We start from the raw sequence: 19741 nt of genomic DNA, 5'->3' as shown, positions 1-19741 counted from the left end.
GGTTCAAGTGATTCTCATGGTTCAGCCTCCCGAGTAGCTGGGATTACAGGCATTTGCCAACATGCCCGGCTAATTTTTGTATTTTTAGTAGAGATGGGGTTTCACCACGTTGGCCAGGCTAGTCTCGAACTCCTGACCTCAAGTGATCTGCCTGCCTTGGCCTCCCAAAGTACTGGGATTACAGGTGTGAGCCACCATGCCTGGCCAGGTACAGTTTTATTCCTATTTCTTGTGATTGGGTTTATAAAGTTTCTTAGATCTTGAAATTTGGAAAAATTTTGGCCATCATTTCTTCAAATGTGTTTCTCTGCCTCCCCACTCTCCCTATTCCCATTTCAGAACCTCTAATTGCACATCCATTAGGTTGCTTGTAGGCAGAGCTAAATGATGCTCTGTTTTTTTTTTCCCTTTAGTTCTTTTTTTATTTTCAGTTTTTCTTTCTGTGTTGCAATTTGTATAATTTTTATACAAGTTTTCAAGTTTGCTAGTTTTTTTCTTCTGCAATGCCTAATCTGACATTAATCCTATTGGTGCGTTTTTTTTTTTTTTTTATCTCATTCATTTTCATTCGTATCTCTAAAAATTTTATTTGGGGCCCTGTAAATATCTTTTATGTATCTACTTTTCTTTTTTAATGTATGAAATACAGTTTTAAATTTTTTTCTAATATTTTACTATTCTAACCACTATATCTGTTCTGTGTCAGTTTTCATAGAGCAATTTTTCCGCTCATTTTGGGTTATATTTTCCTGGTTATTCCTGGAAATTTTATATTTGATCCCAGATATTGTGAATTATACCTCTTTGAGTGCCCGATACTTTTGTAGCCTAAAATTATTCTGGACATTTTTTTCACATTTACAGTTAAGTTACTCGGAAACTGTGTGATATTTTGAGTCTTGCTATTAAGATTTGATAGTTGGATCCAAAGAAGTGTTTATTCTAGGGCTAGTCATTCACCACTACTGATGCAAGACCCTTCTGAGTACTTAAGCCAATGTCCTGTTAATTTTGAGGCTTTTCATTCTGGATGGTGGGATCAGGCACTGTTTATTACCCTATGTGAGCGGCAGGCACTATCGTCTGTAATCCTGTTGGGTGGCTCTTCCTCTGGCCTCAGGTAGTTTCCTCACACAGAGGCACTGATCATTACACATTTGAATATGCAGGAGGACCCTCTGCAGACCCCTGAAATTCTCTTCATATGCAGCTCTCTCCTCTCTGGTACCCTTTTATGAGAACTCTTGCTGACTTGGTCTTCCCAAACTCTCAGATTTGTCTCTTCGAATCAGAAAATCACTGGGTTCTGTCTGCATTTACCCTTCCTGAAGCGTGGCCTGGAAAATCTCTCAAGGCTGTAAGATGGATAAATTATAGAGCTCATCTCCTTTGTTTTCTGTCTGTCTCTAATGGATCACTGTCCTTCATCTTCTGATGTAGTGTGTCTTGCAAACTGCTATTTCATGTAACTTGTCTGTGTTTTAGTTGTTTCAGCATGCAGGTTAAATCCACGCTGCATTACTCCATGTTGGCCAGAAATGGAATCTTCACAGGATTACTTTCATGACCTATAAAGAAAAATTTTGTTATTCATCCTTTCTGTTTTCTGTAGTGACTACACGTTTCCATTCCTTTACCGAGGTTCTAGAAGCTCTGGCAACGTCTATTATTAGCCTTGAAATTTACCCGCCACACTGTAGACTAGTTCAACCATTGTGGAAAACAGTGTGGTGATTCCTCAAGGATCTAGAACTAGAAATACCATTTGACCCAGCCATCCCATTACTGGGTATACACCCAAAGGATTATAAATCATGCTGCTATAAAGACACATGCACACGTATGTTTATTGCAGCACTGTTCACAATAGCAGAGACTTGGAATCAACCCAAATGTCCACCAGTGACAGACTGGATTAAGAAAATGTGGCACATATACACCATGGAATACTATGCAGCCATAAAAAAGGATGAGTTTGTTTCCTTTGTAGGGACATGGATGCAGCTGGAAACAATCATTCTCAGCAAACTATCGCAAGAACAGAAAACCAAACACCACACGTTCTCACTCATAGGTGGGAACTGAACAATGAGATCACTTGGACACAGGAAGGGGAACATCACACACCAGGTCCTATTGTAGGGAGGAGGGAGGGCGGGGAGATAGCATTAGGAGATATACCTAATGTAAATGACGAGTTAATGGGTGCAGCACACCAACATGGCACATGTATATATATGTAACAAACCTGCACGTTGTGCACATGTACCCTAGAATTTAAAGTATAATAGTAAAAAAAAATTTAAAAAAAGAAATTTACCCACCACTTTGGCTGGTGTTCTCTTGCTATTAAATCCAGAACTAAAATGACAGATGGAATATAAAGCTGCAAAGGTTATTTGACAAAAGAAAAATGCAATAGAATGAGCTCTCCATTTGTATTAATTATCTGTTGCTGCATTACAATTTCCACAAACTTATCAGCTTAAAACAATGCACATTTATTTCCTTTTAGTTTCTGTGTGTCAGGAATCTGAGCATGACTTAGTTGGGTTGTCCACTTCATTCTCTCATGCAGCTGCTATCATGGTGTCAGCCAGGGTTGGGGCCTCATCTGGAGGCTTGAATGGAGAAGGACCTACTTCCAAGCCCATGTGGTTGTTGGCAGGATTCATTTCCTCAAGGGATGACGGACAAAATTCCTCAGTTTTTTTGCTGGCTGTTTGTGGAAGGCCATCTTTAGTTCTTTGCCACCTGGTCCTCTTCATTGGGAATATTATAGCATGGCAGTTATTTTATCAAAGCAAGCAAAGCAGAGAGCCAGTTAGCAATACAGAAGTTACAATCTTCTGTAAAGTAACCACAGAAGTGATATCCTATTACCTTTACTATATTCTATTTGTTAGAAGTAGGTTCCACCTATAGTGAAGGGCAGAGGATTATGCAAGGGCGTAAATACCAGGGGGTATTGGGATCATTGAGGGCCATTTTAGAGTCTGTCCACCATTCTTTCCTTTCCTAGAGGGGAAAAAAGTGTAGACTTCTTTTAAATATATATTATATATGTATAATATATATAGAGTGTGTATAATATATAAAAATATATATGTGTGTATATATAATATACATATAAGTATAATATAATAGATATGTATGTATCTATATAAAATATAAAAATATGTGTGTGCATACACATATATGTATAATATATATGTGTCTATATAATATATATAATGTGTATATATTTGTTTTTTCTTCTTAAGCCTAGTAAGTCCTATCAGCAGAAAACAGCTGATTGAATAGAAAACGAACATGTCAGAGACACAGCACTAAGATATGTTTTGGGGAAGGAAGTCTTATGGTCTAATTGCCTTAATTCCCCTACCTTAGAGGGAGGCGGTTCTGCCTTAACCCCTACCTCCTATCATACAGCCTTTTCTACAGAGTGGTGGTTCTTTATCCTTAGAAAATTATCTTGCCATCAGAAACAATTTAAACTTATTTAACTTGCTTTAATTATTATTTTATTCAACAAGCATTTGTCAGGTATCTACTCTGTAACAGGCCGCATACTAGATGTCAGGAATAAAGTAGTGAATAAGAGAGTCCGGTCTCCTAGTGTAATAAAAAATTTCATAGCAGACAAATATTGATTTCCCTGGGGTCAATACTGCATTGACTGCCTAGGACCATGCCTGGCACATAGTAGCCCCTCAATAAATAAATGTTTGTTGAATTGAATTGTAGGAATCAGAAGTTTGGGGGTTCAACATGATATTTTCAGCAATGCCCATAAGACTATTGAATAAACTGAGGCCCAGAAGGTGCGCTGGCTGCTCCTGACAGCTTTCCATGGACAGAAAGATTTGAGACCTCAGAATACATGGAACTCATCTGCCTGCGTTTGACTTTCTCCAAGTATTTGCCTGTAGAAACTCTTTATGAGTCAATGTAAATCAGTAGTTTCCATGGAAGCAAAATGAACTTGCGGAGATATGGAAAATACTAAGGTGTTCTAGCACTGCCGAGGGTGTGTTGCTTTTAGTTGTGGAGGCCTACTTATCATTTGGCAATCCACAAGTGTGTTATTTTTTCACTTTCATTAACCAGTTTCTTCAGAAAGGTACTGGAAGACTGAAGTTCTGCCTGGCTCAGGACTTGGTAAAATATTTAGTTTTGAAATCCCCAAATTCCACATTGTGAACTTCCCACAGTCGATCAAAGGAACTGACATAAGGGATTTAACCCTTACTCAAGAGAAGTTTTAGCCCTTACTATTACCTTTCTCAGGTCATTTGCATTTTAAGTCATAGCTTATTTTGAAATTAAATGTTTTAGCAACCACTTATTCATGAATCAAACGTAATTGGACACCTATTGTGTACCAGGTATTGTGCTGAGATCTAGGGACACAAAAGGAAGGAAGCATAACATCTTCATTAGCAAGTTCACCATCTTTGTCAGGGCCACCATGTACAGCTGTGCAGGTTCTTGACTGAACAAGGGTATTTGACTGAGTTAGCTACCTTCTTCTAATTTTGACAGAGGTGTTTTACGAACAAGCAGTTGTTCTAGGCTTCATCTCCATTATTAAATCTGGAGTTCCCAATCTGGGGGTAATAACTTTTGGAGCCCAAGAACTCCTAAAAATGTTATCCAAAATTGTGTGTATGTGTTTTTCATTTTTCTGGGAAAGAATTTATCTGATCTTCAAATATGTATGAACTCCCAAATATTTAAAATCATTGGATTTCATGACTTTTCTAAGTCACTTCAAGTCTTCCGAATTAGGCAGGACATAAATCATTCATAAACAAACTGACAAATAAATAGAAGAAATTCCAGGCACTAGAAATTAAGTTATTTTAGGTTACATGGCATTTTTTTTTTTAATCCTCTAATGTCACACCAAGTAGATAAATGCCAATCCGATTAGTGATCTAAAGCTGTTTCTTGTCCAAGGTTTATCTAGAAACCTGCAGCTATGTCTTGGGAAGAAACATGTCTGGTAATGCTCAGTTCTATCCTACAGTGTATGGAAAGGAAAGGCGTTGGAGTCTGATATTTCTGGGTTCAAATCCCACTTCCAGGATTATTAATCATGAGCTCTTAGGCAGAGTCTCAGTTTCTTCATCTACAAAATGAAATAATAATACATTACAGAAAGGTTTTAATTATTGAATGGGATAAGGTATGCTACATGTCGGGCACATAGTAAACCCTGATGATGTGGCAATAACAGTTATTATTATTACTTAAATGAATTCTAAAAAGAATTCTATGGCCAATTTACCCAGCCTTAAAAAGAAATCCTAAAGAATTTAGTAATATTTAAATATCAACTGCACCAAAACAACAAAATGTCCCAAAGCTCTATGGTTTTTAGACTATCTTATTGATTTAAAAAGCTGAAATTTAGCAGGGCTTCTAGAAGGGGTAAGAGGCTCAGAAAATCCTTTCTCTAAATGGCAACAATAAAACCGGACAAAGTTATCAAAAACAACCACTTAATGGCCGGGCGTGGTGGCTCATGCCTGTAATCCCAGCATTTTGGGAGGCTGAGGCGGGTGGATCATGAGGTCAGGAGTTCAAGACCAGCCTGGCCAAGATGGTGAAACCCCGCCTCTACTAAAAATACAAAAATTAGCTGGACATGGTGGCGCATGCTTGTAATTCCAGCTACTCGGGAGGCTGAGGCAGAGAATTGCTTGAACCCGGGAGGCGGAGGTTGCAGTGAGCCGAGATCGCGCCACAGTACTCCAGCCTGGGCCGCAGAGGGAGACTCTGTCTCAAAAACAAAAACAAAAACAAAAGCAAAACAACCGCTTAAAGACAAAATTGACTAAACGCATACAACAAGTTGAAGAGTGTTTATTCATGAAATTTTAGTGAATATCTGTAAAAACAGGCTCTGGGACTTCTCTAATTCCTTTACCTTAGCTTCACAATTCTACCCAGGTGGGACAGACTGTGAAAAATGGCAGCTCCGCAGCCCTGCAAGAAAGTGGTGGCTTTATTTGGAGCAGAACTTGGAAAATTCCATGCCTGGATAACTGTCAAAAACAATACCAAGCTCAGTGGCAAATAATCAGGAAAGAACAACATCGCAGTTAGCCTGAGGTCACAGTACTGGTTGGGAAAAGCAACAGAATGACATCCAGCCAGAAATTTATGTAGAACTACAACCAAAATGAGGTCAAATTCTAAATTAATGACAAAGGGAAATTTGGGAAATCCACAAATATTTGGAAATTAAACAACACACATCCATATAATGCATAGGTCCAAGAGGAAATCATATGGGGAATTCGAAAATATTCTTAGCAAAATGAAAACAAAAACATCACACTATATCAAAATTTAGAGGATGCAGCCAAAGCAGTGCTTAGACAGAAATTTATAGCTGTAAACACCTATGTTAGAACAGAAGAAAGCTTTCAAATAAATAATTTAACCTTCTACTTCAATAAACTAGAAAAATAAAAGCAAGCTAAACCAAAAGCCAGCAACAGGAAGGAAATAATAAAGACTAGAACAAGAATGAAACAGAAAACAAACAAACAAAAAAAGAAGAAAATCAATGGAACCAAAAGTTGATTTCTTGAAAAGATCAACAAAATTGACAAAATTTAACCAGACTGACCAATAAGAAAAGAAGATACACATTGCCAAATTTGAGAATGAAAGAGGAGACACCACCACCAAATTATAGAATTTAAAAAGATTATGTGGCAATATTATGAACCACCTTATGCCAAGAAATAAGGCAGTTTAGATGAAATAAATCACATTTTAAGAAAGATATAAATTACCAAAAATGACTGAAGAAGAAATAGAAAATATATGTAAATACAGAACTAGTAAATAAATTGAATTGGTAAATAAAAATCTGCCCACAAAGTAAAGCCCAAGCACAGATGACTTCACCAGTAAATTCTGCCAGACATTAAAAAAATAAATAATAGAACTCCTTCACAACTTTCCCTATAAAACATGGGAAGAGGAAACACTTGCCAATTCATTCAATAGAACCAGTATTACCCTAAGAGCAAAATCAGACAACACATCACAAGAAAAGAAAACTATACCAATATCCCTCATGGAATTAAACACAAATATCTTGGACAAAATATTACCAAATCACATGCAGCAACATATAAAAAGCATTATACAGTGTGGCAACTGTGATTTATCCCAGGAATGCAGGGTTGATTTAATAGCCAAAAATTAAGTAATGTAATGTGCCATGTTAATAGGATAAAGGACAAAAACCTCACAATCATCTTAATAAACACAGAAAAGCACTTGTCAACATCCAACACCCATTCCTGATAAAAACCCTCAACAAACTAAGAATAGAAGGTCTAAAGATATAGAATAAAACCAAAGTGTTTTCTCTATTCTCACACACCACTCAATGTCACACCTCTGACATAAGATGTGTGGGGATTTATCCCCACACACTACCAAGCCATTCTGTAGCAGACACCAGCTAGGTGTCCTCTAATTCAATTAAATGCTGACATCGTCTACCTGGAGATAGTGTCAGATTCCACAAGCCAAAAGCTCAGTCCCATATGACTGCCCCCGACGTCAGATGTCAATTGCAAGCACCAGGTTTTGACCTGTACTTTCGACTGACCAGTTATAAATCAGGGTTCCCACGACCCCCTCCTTGGGTTCAATTAATTTTCTAGAGCAAATCACAGAAGTCAGAGAAACATGGCCAGGAGCGGTGGCTCATGCCTGTAATCCCAGCACTTTTGGAGGCCTGAGGTCAGGAGTTCTAGACCAGCCTGGCCAACATGGTGAAACCCTGTCTCTACTAAAAATACAAAAATTAGCCAGGCATGGTGGCAGGTGCTTGTAATCCCAGCTACTCGGGGTGGGGGGTGGGGGGTGGGGGGCCGAGGTAGGAGAATTGCTTGAACCGGGGGGCGGAGGTTGCAGTGAGCCGAGATCGCGCCATCGCACTCCAGCCTGGGGGACAAGAACGAGACTTCGTCTCAAAAAACACCAAAACAAAACAAAAAAAGAAGTCAGAGAAACACTTTACTTATATTTAACCATTTATTATGAAGGATATTACAAAGGATACAGATGAACAGCCAGATGGATGAGATGCATAGGGTGAGGTATGTGGGAAGGGGTGTGGAGCTTCCATGTCTCCTGTGCATGCACTACCCTCCAGGAACGCCCAGATGTTCAGCTATCCAGAAGCTTCCCAAACCCAGTCCTTTTGGGCTTTTATGGAGGCTTCATTATGTAGGCATGATTGATTATATAACTGGTCATTGATGATCAACTTAACCTTCAGTCCCTCTTCCCTCCCCAGAGATTAGGGGTGGAACTAAAAGTTTCAACCCTCTAATCACATAGTTAGTTCCTCTTCTAACCAGCCCTCATCCTGAGGTTATCCAGGAGCCCACCAAAACTAGCTTCATTAGAACAAAAGATGTTCTTATCACTCAGGAAATCTCAAGGGACTTAGAAGCTCTGTGTCAGATATTCCTATCACTCAGGATATTATAAAGGTTTTAGGAGTAGCATGTCAGCAACTGGGGGCAGAGACCAATGTGTGTATATACATGTATTTCTTATTATGTCACAATCTCACAGAAGGGAGATTCTTCAAGTTGATAAAGGGCATCTGTGAAAAAACTTGAACGGATATGGTTTGGATCTGTGTCCCCAACAAATCTCGTATTGAATTGTGACCCCCAGTGTTGGAGGTGGGGGCTGGTGGGAGGTGATTGGATCATGGGGGTGGATTTCTCATGAATGGTTTAGCACCACCCCGGCTTGGTACTGTCCTTTTGATAGTGAGTGAGTTCTCATGAGATCTGGTTGTTTAAAAGTGTGTAGCACCTCCCTCCTTGCTCCGTCTTCCTCCTGCTCTGACCATGTGATGCATCTGCTCCCCATTTGCCTTCTACCATAATTGTAAATTTTCTGAGGCTTCTTCAGTAGCTAAGCAGATTCCAGCATCACGCTTCCCTGCAGAACTATGAGTCAATTAAACCTCTTTTTTTTTTTTTTTCTGGAGATGGAGTCTTGCCCTGTCACCAGGTTGGAGTGCAGTGGCACGGTCTTGGCTCTCTGCAACCTCTGCCTCCTGGGTTCAAGTGATTCTCCTGCCTCAGCCTCCCAAGTAGCTGGGATTACAGGCACGCGCCACCATGCCTGGCTAATTTTTGTATTTTTAGTGGAGATGGGGTTTCACCATGTTGGCCAGGCTGGTCTTGAACTCCTACCTCGTGATCCGCCTGCCTCGGCCTCCCAAAGTGCTGGGATTACAGGCATGAGCCACCGTGCCCGGCCACTTCTTTGCTTTACAAATTACCAAGTCCAAGGTATTTCTTTATAGCAAGGCAAGAACAGCCTAATACAAGGACTAACATTATACTTCATGATGAAATACTGAATGCTTTTCCCCAAAGTCAGCAACAGGACAAAGATGTCCAGTCTTTCCACTTATATTCAGCATTGTACTGGAGGGTCTAGCTATTGCAATAAGTCAAGAAAAGAAGGTAAAAGGCATTCAAGTGGAAAACAAAGAAGAAAACCTCTCTTTATTCACAGGAAGAAAACCTCTCTTTATTTACAGATGAGATGATCACGTATATAGAAAACACTGGCGGGGCGCGGTGGTTCCAGCCTGTAATCCCAACACTTTGGGAGGCCGAGGCAGGCGGATCATGAGGTCAGGAGATCGAGACCATCCTGGCTAATATGGTGAAACCCCGTCTCTACTAAAATTACAAAAAACTAGCCGGGCGAGGTGGCGGGCGCCTGTAGTCCCAGCTACTCGGCAGGCTGAGGCAGCAGAATGGTGTGAACCTGGGAAGCAGAGCTTGCAGTGAGCCAAGATCACACCACTGCACTCCAGCCTGGGTGACAAAGCGAGACTGCATCTCAAAAAAAAAAAAAAAAAAAAAAAAAATAAGAAAAGAAAACACTGAGGAATTCACACACACAAAAACCTACTAGAACTAATAAAAGAGTTCAAGAAAGTTACAGGATACAAGAAATACACATAAGTGTATTTATATATGTTAGCAATGAACAACCAAAAAATGAAATTTAAAAAAATTATATTCAATATAGCATCCAAAGGAATAAAAGCTTAAGAATAATAATCTTTTCTTTTCTTTTCTGAGACAGAGTTTCATTCTTGTTGCCTAGACTGGAGTGCAATGGTGCAATCTCAGCTCACTGCAACCTCTACCTCCTGTGTTCAAGCGATTCTCCTGCTTCAGCCCCCCAAGTAGCTGGGACTACAGGCATGTGCCACCATGCCCAGCTAATTTTTGTATTTTTAATAGAGACGGGGTTTTGCCATGTTGGTCAGGCTGGTCTTGAACTCCCAATCTCAGGTGATCCGCCAGCCTCAGTCTCCCAAAGTGCTGGGATTACAGGTGTGAGCCACTGCGCCTGGCTAAGAATAAATTTTTAAAAGAAGTACAAGACTTGTTTACTGAAAACTGTAAAACATTGCCAAGAGATATTAAAGAAGATTTAAATAAATGGATATACATTCTATGTTCTTTGGGAGACACAATGTTATTAACAGCAATTCTCCCCCAATACATCTACAGATTCAATTTCTATGAAAAGCCCAGCAGTATGTTTTTGGGTAGAAATTGACAAATTTCCTGACAAATTTCAAGCAGTTACATGAAAATGCAAAAGCTGTAGAACAACTACGACAATCATGAAGTAGAACAACAAAGCTGGAGCATTTCAAAATTGCTACAAAAGTAGAGTAATCAAGACAGTGAAGTACTGGCCTAAGGATAGGCATATAGATCCACAGAACATAATTAAGAATCCAGGAATAATCCCTTATATTTATGATCAATTGATTTTCAACAAAGTTTCCATTGCATTTCAATAGGGTAAGGATAGTCTTTTCAACTAATGGTGCTAGGACAATTGCACATACAAATTAAAAAAAAAAAAACCACTTAGATTCTTCCCTCACATCATAACCAGAAATTAACTCAAAATTGATCATAGACCTAAATGTAAGAGTTACAACTGAAAATCTCTTAGAGAAAAATATAGTAGAAAAATATTTGTGACCTTGTATTAGGCTAAGATCTTTTATGTATGACACCCAAAGAAAACATGATAAATTGGACTTCAAAATTAAAATCTTTTGCGCTTTAAAAGACATCACTAAAAAATGAAATGACAAGCTACAGACTGGGAAAAGATATTAAGTAAATCAAATATATGATAAATATTTATTTATAGATTATATAGGCCAGGCATGGTGGCTCATGCCTGTAATCTCAGCACTTTGGGAGGCTGAGGGGGGCAGATCACGAGGTCAGGAGATTGAGACCGTCCTGGGTAACCCGGTGAAACCTGTTTCTACTTAAAAAAATATAAAAAATTAGCCAGGCATGGTGGCGAGTGCCTGTAATCCCAGCTCCTCGGGAGGCTGAAGCAGGAGAATCTCTTGAACCCAGGAGGTGGAGGTTGCAGTGAGCCAAGATTGAGCCACTGCACTCCAGCCTGGGCAACAGAGCGAGACTCTGTCTCAAAAAAAAAAAAAAAATATATATATATATATATATATATACACTTTCAACTCAATAATAAGGCAAATGATGAGATCATGCCACTGCACTCCAGCCTGGTGACACAGAAAGAGTCCGTCTCAAATAAGAATAATAATAATAGTAATAAGGCAAATGAACCAAATGAAAAATAGGTAAAAAGTTTGAATAGATATTTTGCCAAAAAGATATACTAATGTTCTGTAAGTACATGAAAAAGATGCTCAGGTTCATTTGTCATTAGGGAAATGGAAATGAAAATAACATTGAAATACCATTTTATACTCACTAGAATGGCTATAATAAAAAAGACAGACAATAAGTGTTGGCAAGGATGTGTAGAAACTGGAATCCTCATATATTTCTGATGGGAACATAAAATGGTACAATCAGTTTGGAAAACAGTTTGGCAGGTTCTTCAAAAGTTAAACATAAATCTACCATATAATCCAGCAATTTCACCCCTAGATATCTAGCTAAGAGAAATGAAAACATGTCCACAGGAAGACTTGCACACAAATGTTCATAGCAGCATAATTCATAATAGCTAACCCAAATGTCCATCAACTTTTGAATGATTAAACAAAATGTGGTATATCCATATAATGGAATAATATTCAGCAATTAAAAGGAACAATGAACTGATGCATTCAACATGCATACAACAACATGGATGCAACTCAAACACTATGCTAAGTGAAAGAAGCCTGTCACAAAAGTCCACATAATGTAAGATTCTATTTATATGAAATGTCCAGAAAAGACAAATTTATAGAGAGCAAAAGTAGATTATTGGTTGCCTGGGCTGGGGTAGGAATGAGAAGTGACTGCAAATGGTCATGAGGGATCTATTTGGGGTGAAGGAAATTTTCTAAAGTTGGTTTGTGATGATAGTGGCGATGATAGTGGCACAACTCTATAAACATAAGAAATAGCCAGAAGCAGCGGCTCACACCTGTAATCATAACACTTTGGGAGGCTGAGGCAGGGGATGACTTGAGCCCAGGAGTTTGAGATTACAGTGAGCTATGATCATACCACTGCATTCCAGTCTGGATGACAGAGCGAGACTGTCTAAAAAAAAAAAAAAATATATATATATATATGTATGTACACTCATAATATATATAATATTATTAATGTGTATGCTAAAAAATGGAGAATTTTATGGTATGTGAGTTATACGTCAATAAAACATTTTCTTTAAAAAAAATAGCAAAAAAAGTGGATTTTTCCCCTCTCTTTGGGAAAAGCATTATAGATCCTGTTCTAATACCAGCTCTTCGCAAGGATGAAACTGGAGAACAAGCTTCAAGAATACATGAGAAAGGGCCGGGCACGGGTGACTCATGCCTGTAATTCCAGCATTTTGGGAGGCTGAGGCAGGCAGATCACCTGAGGTCAGGAGTTTGAGACCAGCTTGCCCAACATGGTGAAACCCCACCTCTACTAAAGTACAAAAATTAGCTGGGCATGGTGGCACATGCCTGTAATCCCAGCTACTTGGGAGGCTGAGGCAGGAGAATCGCTTGAACCAGACAGGCAGATGTTGCAGTGAGCCGAGATTGCGCCACTGCACTCCAGCCTGGGCAACAGAGTGAGACTCCATCCCAAAAAGAAAAAAAAAAAAAAGAATACATGAAGGGAAATGTTTTCCAGTAACGTAGACAGAAATTCACATGTTCAGTCATTTATTCATCATGTTAGCACAGAGTTCCCATACTATGGTTAATTTCGTAAGTCTGTCAGAGATTTTTAAATAGCACATGCAATTTTATATACAACATCAGGTGTAATAATAAACCTGGCTAAATTCTGTATTACAAGCACACAGGCAGCCGTTACTGAAACGTTTTTATTGCCGAAGGTACATATGGACCCATTTTTAGCTGTCCTTCTGGTGAGCTCTCGTAGGGCAATGATGTTGCTAAGAGGCATATGCTTCTGACTTGCTGGGAAGAAAAAAAGAGAAAATATATTTTGAATAAAACTAAACTTTGTGGTCTATTTATCTCCCATCAATTTGTTAAAGAATACATCTTGTGGTTCATATTCACTTGTATTAGTATTTTCTCTAAGAGCATATTTGTGAATTTGTCCTTAGAACACTCCATTTCATTCCCCTGTTCTCCAAATAGTATTCCTTCTCCCTCTCTCCCTGCTTGTTAAGTATGTGTTAACGTTTGACGCCCTCCCCTCCACAATGCCTCCAGTTGTATAGGTTTATTTTGGACACGAAATAAGTGTGACTACCTCCTGAATGAATGAAGTGGGTGGTTTTTACCACCTTGGTAAAACTTGCACATTCTGTGGTTAGCTAAAGGTGGATAACCTTTATGGTTTCCTTTAACATGTACGTATTCTTTCTCTTTCTCCCCTCCCATTGCTCTGAGCACATTGTAAGGAATGGGGAAAATCAGGTTCTGAAAATGCTTTTTACCCCTTTCATTATTGACATTTTACATGATTTCCTTCCACCCTCAGGTGTACGAATGCAGATAACTGACAGGCTGTTCTGCTAGAGTGTGGGCATAGGACAAACTTGGAACATTGCTAAATTAAGTTATTCTGGGAGTAACTGTAAACAACAGAACTTCTTAAATTATGGTTGACTAAATTTGAATCACTATCCATTCATTGGGAGATTATTTGGCTAATAATTATTTTAAAAAGATTATAATGTTTAAACATTCTCCAAAATTCATTTTTGAAACAGACCTATACTGTTAGAAGGTAACTAAATATGGGAACCCTAAATAATAATGGCAACCATGAAAAATTGGAGTTGGTTATTGTTTATACATTCTTTGCATAACCTTATAACACTTAACCATAAAGAATTTTACTAGAACCTGGACTCTTGGGAGTAGTCTTATGAAGCAGTTCTGGGTAGTAAAAAAGTGCCCACCTATTTGGTTTCTGCCTCGTGCTTTATAATTACTTGATCAGTGCTTCATGCTGAGTTCTACCCTATCTACACACATGCCTAATGTTTCACATGATATGAAATGTGGCAAACATTCCCAGTGGATTTTGTGAGACACATACTATAGGAAACTTTCGCACACCTGTAATCAGGCATAAGTACCAGGGGAAAAGTCAAAGCTTTCAAATAGCGCTGCCTCTAGTACTAATGACATTGTTGAGCATTCAGGATTAGTTTGTTCAGCCTAGTGTAATAATTAATGTGTTTAAGTATGGTGTAGTTGCGGGAGGTTTCTTCTCTGATCCATTGTTATTTGAAACCCTAGTCAGACATTTGAGAATTTGAAAGGACCCCTAAAGGCTTTTGTCTTAAATATCTTTTTTCTTAAAAAAAAAAAAAAAAAAAAAGAAAAAGAATCGATTTTAGTTTTAAACAAGAGAACGCTGATCCATTTATGCCATTATTTAAAATATTTTGTGTCATGTTAGTTGATGCCCTGAATCACTTCTAAAACTTTCCTTATTAAGTCATAGTTTATCCAGAAAAAATATAGTAAATCCTGAAGTGTCTGAAGTTTCCTTGTATTTCCCAATGATGGATTTGAATAGGCTTTTTAGCATGGTACAATTATTCCTGGCTTCAGCACAACTATATCACTAGGTAGCAAATCTTGTGGCTGCAACTGTCTTTGTTCTAAGGAATTGTACAATGAAAATATGATCTAATAAGGTAGTTAGTCATTTACCACTTCCTGCTCATCAGCCCTAGCTTGGCGCTCAAGGCTCGTATGTTTCTAATTTCAATTTCAACTGCTGCAGAAAAGGCTTACTATAAAAAGAATTTAGAGTTAGCCAGGACTATTCTGGTGCCACAGACAAATTCTCACAATGCCACAAATAATTTAGCAATAAAGCAGGGACTATAATATGCTGCTATAGTTTAGTAGGTTGAATGGAGGTGAGGAAGTGGTGACAAGTGACTAAGGCGAGAGAAAGTTAAGGAGTGGTTGAGGTTGCAGAACTCTCCTTTAGTAGAAGACTGGCTTGATTTGATTCAATCTTCTGTTTCCCCCTTATGGACTTTCCTATTTGCCCCTCATTCCCTTGATCCTTCTTGTCCCTCCCATCTCCTTATCTTGAGTTGGTCATTTTCAGTTCTAGGGGCTCTCAAGCACTGCCATGGGGGACTGCATTGGTTGGTTCATCTTTCTACCCAGGCATACATTCATTCATTCACCAAATGCATACCAAGTGCCTCTTCTGTTTGTGGCTCTGTGCAAGGCACTAGGGATCCACCCTGAGTAGGACAGTTTCTGCCTTATGGAGAGACTAGCAGTAGGACCCCACAATTCGGATGAGGTAAATGGCTTCCAAGCTTCAAAGAACTGCTTGCTGTAGTTTGGTTTGATGCATACTGGGTTTGGTTTGATTGCTAAAGGTGTGCAGATATATCTGTTATTCCTTCTTAAACATATCCTCAAAGGAGAGTGACAGCTTTCAGAGCAGAGACCTTTAGTGTCTCCATGTAGGACATTCATAAAAAGTCTGTGAGCCAAGAATAAATCTGAATCTTTTATTGAGGACTTGAGACCAGAACGGATCAAATGTTAGACTAACATCAGAACTAAAGATGACTGTCACAGTGTGAGGCCACCAGGGATGAGACTCATAGATGGAGATCAGCATGTAGGGTGTTTATTAGGAAGTGCTCTTGGGGTCAATACCTGTAGAAAGAAGGGGATGGAAACACAACTGGATAGAGGGAGAGGTTAAACTGCTGGTCCCAGTGAAGGCCTTGGCTGATCTCCTGGGAAGCTCTGGTATTGGCATGGCTCTTTAGAGCTGTCCCAAATTGAGGCAAGGGAGCTAGGCCTTTATACAAGCTGCATTGTTCAGACATTGGATGTGGCTTGCCCCTTTTAGACCTTGGGTAAGGGAGTTTTAATTTTTTCAGCCAAGGCAAGCCCTGAAAGTGGCTGAGAGCAGAGAGTGATCAATGGGCAGTACTAGTAGCTGGGAGAATAAGTTCTTCATTTCTGAAGGAGGATCTGGGCAACATATTACAGGGTTCATTCACCACAACCACACCCAATCAGTGCTAGAGGATACTATGACAATTTACCTAGATCCAGCAAAGCTAGGGAGTTCAGGCTACCTAGGAAAGAAATATCATTCCCCACTAGCCATTTGGAACAGTACAGTTAAAATATCTAGTAAGTAAATTTCAGTCAATTGAGTAAATTTTTCTATACTTGTTTTTTTTGTTCGCTACACAGCTGATATAAAAGGAATGAAGTCCTTCCCCACTATCTAAATATGATACCACATTAGTAAGATATTTCAATGTTTCTCCTTTTATAGGACTTCACAATGGAAATTCTTTGAGAAGAGATTTTTGATGGTATTTAAAAGGATGACTACAAGGAATGACAATGGTGTTTTTACACATATCTAGGGTGCCATATGTTCTAGTTTGCCTGGGAAATACCTGATTTATGCCTTTGTTCCAGCATAATTATTACTAGCACACTTTTCACACTCAAAAGTACCCCTTTTGGGGGTGATAGATTATATGGTGACCTTATGAATCCCAGATAGAATTTGAATGTCCAAATGAGTAGTGTGTTTCGGAATAGTCGCCTTGAAAGACCAAAAAAACACTAATTCTGAAGATGCTTTCATTGACTCAAATAAGTTTAAAACTATGCTGCTGGAAACAGTGGTGGGGCTACTATATGAAATAGTCACAAGAGTCATCCACTTCCTTTCAGTCCCATCTCATTCTTCATTTTCCTCTCATCCTCTTGCACCCTTTCTTTTAAAAACTATTTTAGAAAGAAGCAATCCTGTTCCCCACACTAGAGTCATTCACCATGTCCACTGGACTTGGCTTTGATTAACTTTGTTTCCTAAATCAAAACTTTCCAAGGATGAGAATATGAGAACCACTGACTTTGCCTAAAATTGTGAACCACAGAAACATTCTCTCCCTCCTATATGTAACATCAAATAACATAACAACATAACATAACATAATCAGAGCTGTTAGGATTGAAGGGGTTAATACACAACACCCTTCTTACCCATGCCTAAGCTCTGTACCAATGAATATAGACAGAAGAGTAGGCTGAGGAAGATTCAGACGTTAGCTGTACTGACATTGGAACACATGGCATAAATGTGTAACAACAATGAATCTTCCAGTAATGATGACTGTACCCACATTTTCTTCTTGCATGCCACTGGATGAACTGGCAAGCCCATGGTCAACCAGTAGTGTGGCCAGCTCTCTACTGGAAGAGGGCAGTTGTCCTACTCCTATTTTTGTCAAACCACCTCCACAGTACCAACTTCTGCTTTGGCGGAGATGTCCTTTGACCACTGATAGGCAGGACGGATTTTGCCCAGTGGAAGTGGTTGGGAATGAGAAATCAATTAGATTTACTTTAAGGTTGTTTCATGGCTGAAAATCCACCTTCTGTTTTACTTTGTCTCGCAAATTAGGTCCAACCACATTGTCCTACCCAGCCTAGTAGAATGTCTTCAGTGAGGTTAAATGATATAAAAATATTCCACCAAAATACATAGGGACAGCCCATATTCAGATATACATTTCCTCCTACTATTAATTACCTAGGGAGAATTAATGTGTCCAACTTTTAAAGCATCCAAAAATTAAAACTTCGTATTAAAATCCAGAGATTATGTGTTTCGGTCAATTTCTTATTCTGCTCACTGTCAGCTAGAAAGGTTCTCAATGTCTGGGCAGAGTTATCAATACCTCCAGCAACATGGCCCGAAATGCCTTTTGTAAGAATAGGTGTCATCCTCTTGGGTCCTAGAAGTTATATTAGCCAGTCTTCTGTCTCTCTTTTAAAGACTTCAGATTGTCAATAGGGAATACAAATTATCACAAGACTGGCTAAAAGTAAGTACATCCAGCAATTTATACCACTAGAGCAGTTTTCTCAAACCAAATGAAATCTCAGAACCTATCTAATCCTGGGTTACTACTGCCAAAGGCATAATAGAGACTCAGTGGTATCTGAAGGAAACATGAGGCAAAAACATTCTTCTGGGTTTCAGCTTCTCCAAAACACTAGACTAACTATACGAGTTGTCTAGTGCCTGTGACCTGTGAAACTAAACTCTGGGGAAATTCCCTACCAAGAGGTGAATGTTGACACTGGGTAGTTGCCATAACTTTCTTGGGAAATTCCTTGGTCATACTCTGAAATTGTCATTCTGGACACTGAGGCCTTCTTGCAAAGTCTAAGTGTTTGTAATGATGCCAGTCACAGACTCCAGATGTTATTTGAATTGCTCTGTTTTCCCCTAAACAATATATTTGGAATCTCTTAATTTCTGTTTCCCCATGGCCCTATGTGTCTAGGACTCCGTACTGTATGCAGGCGGTATCTCTCTGCTGACAAGTCTCCTACACTCTCTTATGAGAAGGCATTTTCGATTATGTGTCACACTGGCTGTGGTCACTACGTCTTGCTGTGGAATTGCAGAGGCCTAAGAAGGCTACCTCTGAAGGAAGATGTCCCTTTCATTTTCATGTTTGTTGCAACTGGAGAGTTGCTCTCAACAGCTTATGAGCTGAATCTGTGGTTGCTATTTCTGGAACTTTTGCCCCTCTAGACCTCATGAAGATCAAGACCTTCTCAAGACCCAAGGCATGTGGATCTTGGAAATCTAGACCCATGGTCTGAACTTTGTGATGATGCGATTCAGAACCAAAAAGAGGCTACAGGTTTGGAATGACACCTGAGCCTATGGCCTGTCCAGAGTTCCTCCTCACCCCTTGTTTGGTAACTCAAATTATTTTTTTCTATTCTCTCACTGAACACAGCATAATTGACACAGAAGATTTCTGTGACCAAATGTGGGGAGAAGGGGGTTCTCCTTACCACCAGGTAAGCAATCAAGTCGGCTGTGCACACCAGCTGAATGTCCTGCAATTCAAATTCAACACTATCTACCTGGAGATAGTGTCAGATCCCACAGATTGAGGGGTCAGTCCCCAAAACTGCTCCTCCCCACTTCAGACACCAGTACTAAGTCTAGGCCTCCAAACTTTGACCGACTGGCTTTAAGTTGGGGTTTCCACAACCCACTCTTTGGGTTTGATTAATTTGCTAGAGTGGTTCACAAAACTCAGGGAAACACTTATGTTTACCAGTGTATTATAGAGGTTTTGCAAAGGATACAGATGAAGAGATGCATAGGGCTGGGTATGAGAG

At 39.2% G+C, this 19741-nt stretch overlaps 1 long non-coding RNA gene across 1 annotated transcript in view; it reads right to left on the bottom strand.

Moving 5' to 3' along the window:
• Nucleotides 1-395: 395 nt before the first annotated feature.
• LOC144338565 (uncharacterized) overlaps nt 396-19741 on the bottom strand; it is a 371807-nt gene continuing 352461 nt past the window's right edge. Inside the window, exon 4 of the long non-coding RNA XR_013412759.1 lies at nt 396-1568. This is a non-coding gene — a long non-coding RNA (uncharacterized LOC144338565). The remainder of the gene's footprint in view (nt 1569-19741) is intronic.

The sequence above is a fragment of the Macaca mulatta genome, chromosome X (assembly GCF_049350105.2).
Source record: "Macaca mulatta isolate MMU2019108-1 chromosome X, T2T-MMU8v2.0, whole genome shotgun sequence".
Lineage (NCBI taxonomy): Eukaryota > Metazoa > Chordata > Mammalia > Primates > Cercopithecidae > Macaca > Macaca mulatta.
Note: the sequence above shows the minus strand (reverse complement) of the source record. Positions and strands in the feature narration are given on the sequence as shown.